Genomic DNA, 5,612 nt, shown 5'->3' with positions numbered 1-5,612 from the left:
CCCTCGGGAGACTTGGGACACATCCTCTTCATGCTCTAGAGAGCAATGACAAATACATTCCTTGTCGAGAAAATTAGAGTATATTTCTTCCTTGCTGGAGTGAATAAAAGGAGGTGTCCTTCAGTCTGTAGAAATCTTGACATTTTCCATCCTCAGGGAAACTGGGATTCAAACTTTAGATGTGCGTGAAGAGCTATTTTAGACTGGGAACTGGAGTAGACACATTCGGTGCAGAAAGGCACTGAAGCATATAGATTCCACCTGAGGAAGATTCGAGGAGGCTGAGTTGCAAAATACCACTTTCATGCTCACGATTATGCTGAAGAAAACTGGGCCCACACTTGGAGGAGACATATTGCACATGCCCCAAACTGGAGGCGATAGACACATTCTAACTCCCCCAAACTGGCAGACATATTCTACATGACTAAAAGAGGATAAGACATTTTTCTCTTGCTCAAAACTGGAGGAGGCACATTCACATTCTGGGCTGAGAAAAGCTGAAGAGAGGCATTTCCACACTGAGTAGTGGTGGATGAACACATTCCATGTGGAGCAGAGCTGGAGAAACACATCGCATGTTGTGGTTATCTGGAGTTTCCATGCTCCAGACTGAGGGATGCTGGAAGAAGAGCCATTGTTTGCTGAGGAGAATCCAAGTATACAATTTCCCTGATGAAAAGAGCAGTGTAAATCTCACTCCACTGTCAAGTGAATTGGAGGAGATACATCGCAGGAATTGTACAGTTGGAAAGGCAATCTTTTCTAAGGTAACATCCATGGCTGTAATTCATGTATAGTAGAGATGGAACAAATCACATTTCATGCTGAGGAACTTTGTAAAGTATGACTACAGCGATTCCAAGACGTTAAGAGTATGAATAGACAGCTTCCATGCAGGCATGGGCTAAATAATATGCATTCTGTACTAAGCCAATGTATTCTAAGCAAGTAATGTTTTACTAGCCAGCTGTCTACTCAAGAATGCCACACTTGAATCTTATCTTGCTGACAAAAGCTGCTTTAAGGACATCTCTAAGGAAACAGATCCCAATTCTGTATATTCCAAGAGAGGGAGAAATGTGGTGGCCAAGAATCCATGCAAAAGGCTGCTGGGATAGCTTACTGAGGAGAACTGGAGCTGATCCATTCCATGAAAGAAATACAGAAGCCCATACTCCATGCAGGAAAATCCTGGAGTTGAGAGCTGCCTTGCTTACCAGAGCTGGAGTTGATGGTTCCTGTGCCAAGAACAGCCTTAATGCTTGAGAAGAACTGAAGGAGCCAATTTACCAAGGAAGGGAACTGAACAAACATATTCCCTGCTCATACACATGTATTTTATGCTAAAGATAACCATGGGAAATGTCATTAATGCTCAGAAGAACTGGAAGAGAAACATTCTAGGGTAGAGAATGCATCTATACATATTCCCAGAGAAAGAGAGCTGGTCCATTCTCATTACTTTTACAAAAAAATGAGCAGACTTGCATTCCATGTTTTGTACAGATGGAAACCAAAAATTGCATATTCTGAATCTGTTAATTTCATGCTGAAAAAACCCGCAGTAAATGGGTGATGGATTCCATGAGGGAAAGAGTCAGAGAAGCCACATTCCATTCTGTACTGGGCTTGGCCACTGTAATGGGCTTGATCAGAGCTACAGTAGAGGTATTCCATGACAAGGAGCACTGAGCTAGCCAGACTCCATGCTGACAAAAACTGGAGTTGATGCGTACCTTGCCAAGGAGAACTGCCTTTATCACTTGCGAGGCTGACATGTTGTGGAGAGGAATCCCGGCTAGCATACATAGAGTAAGTGCAGTTTTTTGGATACAATTCTTCCTGAGAAATATGGCTGGAGTTAAATGTGTTCCAGGACACGTTCAAAGATGAAAATAACATGCTGTGCTGAATTGCATTAAAACATATGCTTACCTTTCTGGAGATGAAAGCTACAGACACATGCCATGTGCAGTTTGCCTGAGATCACGTTCTTTGAGGAAGAATGCAGGATCTGGCCTCCTGAATGGCCTAGGGGTCCCTTGACTGGACAGAAAACTGCTCAGTCATGCTGAGCAGAAAGGAGGTAAACAGATCTCATGCTGAGGAGACCCACAGTAGAAACAGTCCATGACAAAGACCAGTATGCTAGCAGCAAGACTGCATGCTAAAGAATGCTTGCATTGACACTTACCTTGCTGATGAGAGCTGCTTTAAACACATACCATGCTGAGATAATGAGTAGTAGAAGGATGCATGCTGAGGAGAACTGGAATAGGTGTATTCCTTGATGAAGAGAACTGGTGCTGACTCCACCCCTATTGAAAGATGCTATAATAATGATGGATTTCAAAACAAAAATAAGGTAGTAAACACATTTCACATGTATTAAACACAATACTGAAGTGACTATTTACCTTACTTAAGAGAGTTGGAACCAATGAAATCCATGTTGAGAACTAGAATTCAAATATTCCATGCTGAAAAGAGATGGTGTCCAAATATTCTGAATGTTTTTGTGGAGATCAGTTTCACCACGAGAAGAGATACAAGCTATTCATATCATTCTGAGAAGATGGAAAATATACATTTTGAAATAAGAGGAAGGAGAGAGAATTCTATTTTAAAGAGACCCCAGGTTGACACATACCTTAGTAGCGTTCAGATAGTTGGATTCCAGGACAGAAAGATCAGTAGTATATTCCATGGTGAGCATGATGCAATATGATTCCAAGACAGAGAAACCTGGAGTGCCCAGCTTCCTGAAAGGAGCTGGTAGAAGATGGTTTCAATGCTGAGCAGAACTGGAGCTATTCATCCCACTCCTTGAAGTGTAGGGGGAGTTGCATTCCATAATAAGGACACTAAGAGTAGATGAGGTGAGTGAGCAACAAGAGATTGATTCCAGGCTGTACAGGCCGTAGTTGATGTTGGCTTTCCACAGGAGATCTGCAGTAATACCTGCATCTCCATTTCTTCCACCCCAAGGAAAACTGGAAGAGATGCATTTCAGCCTGACAAGAATCAGAACACACATACTCCCTCCTTGAGGAGAGTAAAAGGAGTTATATCCACATTGAGGCAAATTAGAGTAAACACATCCCACGTTCAAATATCCAGAAGTAAAGGATCAAGTCTTCAGGAAAGCTGCATTAGAAACATTCCATTTTGTTGTGCCCCCAAATGCATATGCAATCGCATAATATACCAGGAGACCTATTCCATGATAGGATCCTATGAAAGAATTCTATTCATCACAGTGCTCCTGACATTCATTGCCTCCTAATGAAAACGAAGAGAGGTAAATCACATGCCAAGCATTACACCTAGGAGAGCTGGAATCAAAGATTTTCATGGTGAAAAGCAGGAACAGAGATTGACAAGGATGGAACAGGTATATTCCGTACTGAGAAGAACAGAGATGTTCAATTTCTCATAGTGCTGGACTAGAGTTTGACTATACATGTACTTTGTTTAGCAGAGCTGGAGTAGATCTCATGCTAAACAGACCTGGTAGAAAACCATCCCATGATGAGAAGACTTGGAGAACAAACACTTTATAAGCAAGAGAGCTGCTGGAGACACATTCCATGTTGAGAACTGGAGAAACATTGCACACTGAGGAAAGCAGCAGTAGACACATTCCCTGATACAGAGAGCTAGCATACATGCATTTCTTGCTGAGGAGAGCCACTGGAGTCTCACTCCATTCTGAAGTGGACTGCACAGATACTGTTTCTTCATATACTGGAAGTGATACCTCAGTGAGCTCTGCGGATTCATTTCATGCTGAGAAGAGCAGGAGTAGACATGTTTCATTCAGATGAAAACCATCATAGATGAGAAGATGGGATCCATGAGGACATGGAGTCCTACATATACATTTTGTGAAAGAGGCACACTCATCCTGAGTAGAACTGAAGTTCATAGATTCCATGCTATGGAGAACTGAGGTAGATGTACTCCATGCCAAGGAGCACTATACTCACGAGATTCCAAGCTGGAGAATGCAAGTGTTGACACTTACCTTGCTGACGGGCTGATTTCATCACTTGCGTTGCTGAGAGCTTTACCTTCATCCAGAGGCTCCTGATGAAGAAAGCTGGAGGTGGTGTGTCCCAAGCTGAAAGGACAAGCAACAGACAGATTCCAAGCTGCACACTGATGCACAAGAAACTGACTGTGAGGAGGACAGCTGATTTACACAAGTTTCATGCTGAGGAGAAACTGAGGAGGTACACTCCATGCTGAGCAGAGATGGAATAGTATGCCCTTCATAAAAACAAGTGGAGACATTATCTGTGCTGAGGAGAGACGGGATAGGTGAACTCCATACTCAAGACATCTGAGAAGATGTGTTGTTCAATGAAATGAGTTCGACAATATGCATTCCAAGAGGAGGAGACATGGATTGGGCTCATGCCATGTTGCAAAGACCATTCCATCGTTCCATTGTAAAGAGAATTTAGAGACACATTCTATGTCTCTCCAGAGAGACTGTACTAGACACATTCTATGGTATAAAGACACATATTTGAAATGGATTCCATGCTGAGTGTTGAATTAGAAATTACCTGAAGATTGTGATGCCCCACTACAGAAGAATGGATACAAAAAATATGGTACCTGGGCTGGGAATATGGCCTAGTGGCAAGAGTTCTTGCCTCATATACATGGGTTCAATTTCCCAGCACCACATATATAGAAAACGTCCAGAAGTGGCTCTATGGCACAAGTGGCAGAGTGCTACCTTGAGCAAAAAGAAGCCAGAGACAATGCTCAGGCCCTGAGTCCAAGGCCCAGGACTTGGCAAAAAAATAAATAAATAAATAAATAAAGAGGTGGTACCTATACACAATGAATTACTACATAGTGATTAGAAGTGATAAAATATTGGTATTTGCAGGGAAATGGTCAGAACTTGAATGAATAATGTTGAGCGAGACAAGCCTAGCACACAGAGAACAAAGGGGCATGGTCTCCTTGATATATGTCTGTCAGGGTGGGGGGAGGGGAGACAGTAGGGACCAAGTCTACAAAACAAATTCTTCTTTTCAAATGGTATTTCCACAGGTTTGGTTCAGCCACCTTACATTATGTATAAGCAAAAACAACTCTAAGATCAGGACACAGGAGGATTCTATTGTTAACCTTACATTTAAAGATCTAGGTGAATTTCTTTGGCGTAAGCTACATGGTTACTGTATATGATTTTGGTACACTGGGCATTGTATTTGTGCCTCCATGATCTAGGGAAGGGAAAGAAAAACAAGGGTGTAAGATATCACAAGAAATGTACTCACTGCCTTATTATGTAACTGTATCCCCTGTGCACAACACCTTGTCAACAAAATTTTAAAAATAAGGAAAAGAAATTATCTGAGGAGGGCTGCATTAGATATCTTCCATTAGGTACACAGCTCGGATAAACACATTCCACAACAAGGACAGCAGGTGATACGTACCGTTTGCGCCGAGCTGCACTTGAATTTTTCCATGCTGGAAACAGCAACAATAGCTTTATTCCATCCTGCAAAGAGATAGGTAAACATGGACTGTGAGGAATGAACGCAAATACATTGATTCCACCTAGCAAACAGACTGAAGTG

This window comes from Perognathus longimembris, chromosome 1, assembly GCF_023159225.1.
Source record: "Perognathus longimembris pacificus isolate PPM17 chromosome 1, ASM2315922v1, whole genome shotgun sequence".
NCBI classification, from domain to species: Eukaryota; Metazoa; Chordata; class Mammalia; order Rodentia; family Heteromyidae; genus Perognathus; species Perognathus longimembris.
This window is presented reverse-complemented; position numbering follows the sequence as displayed.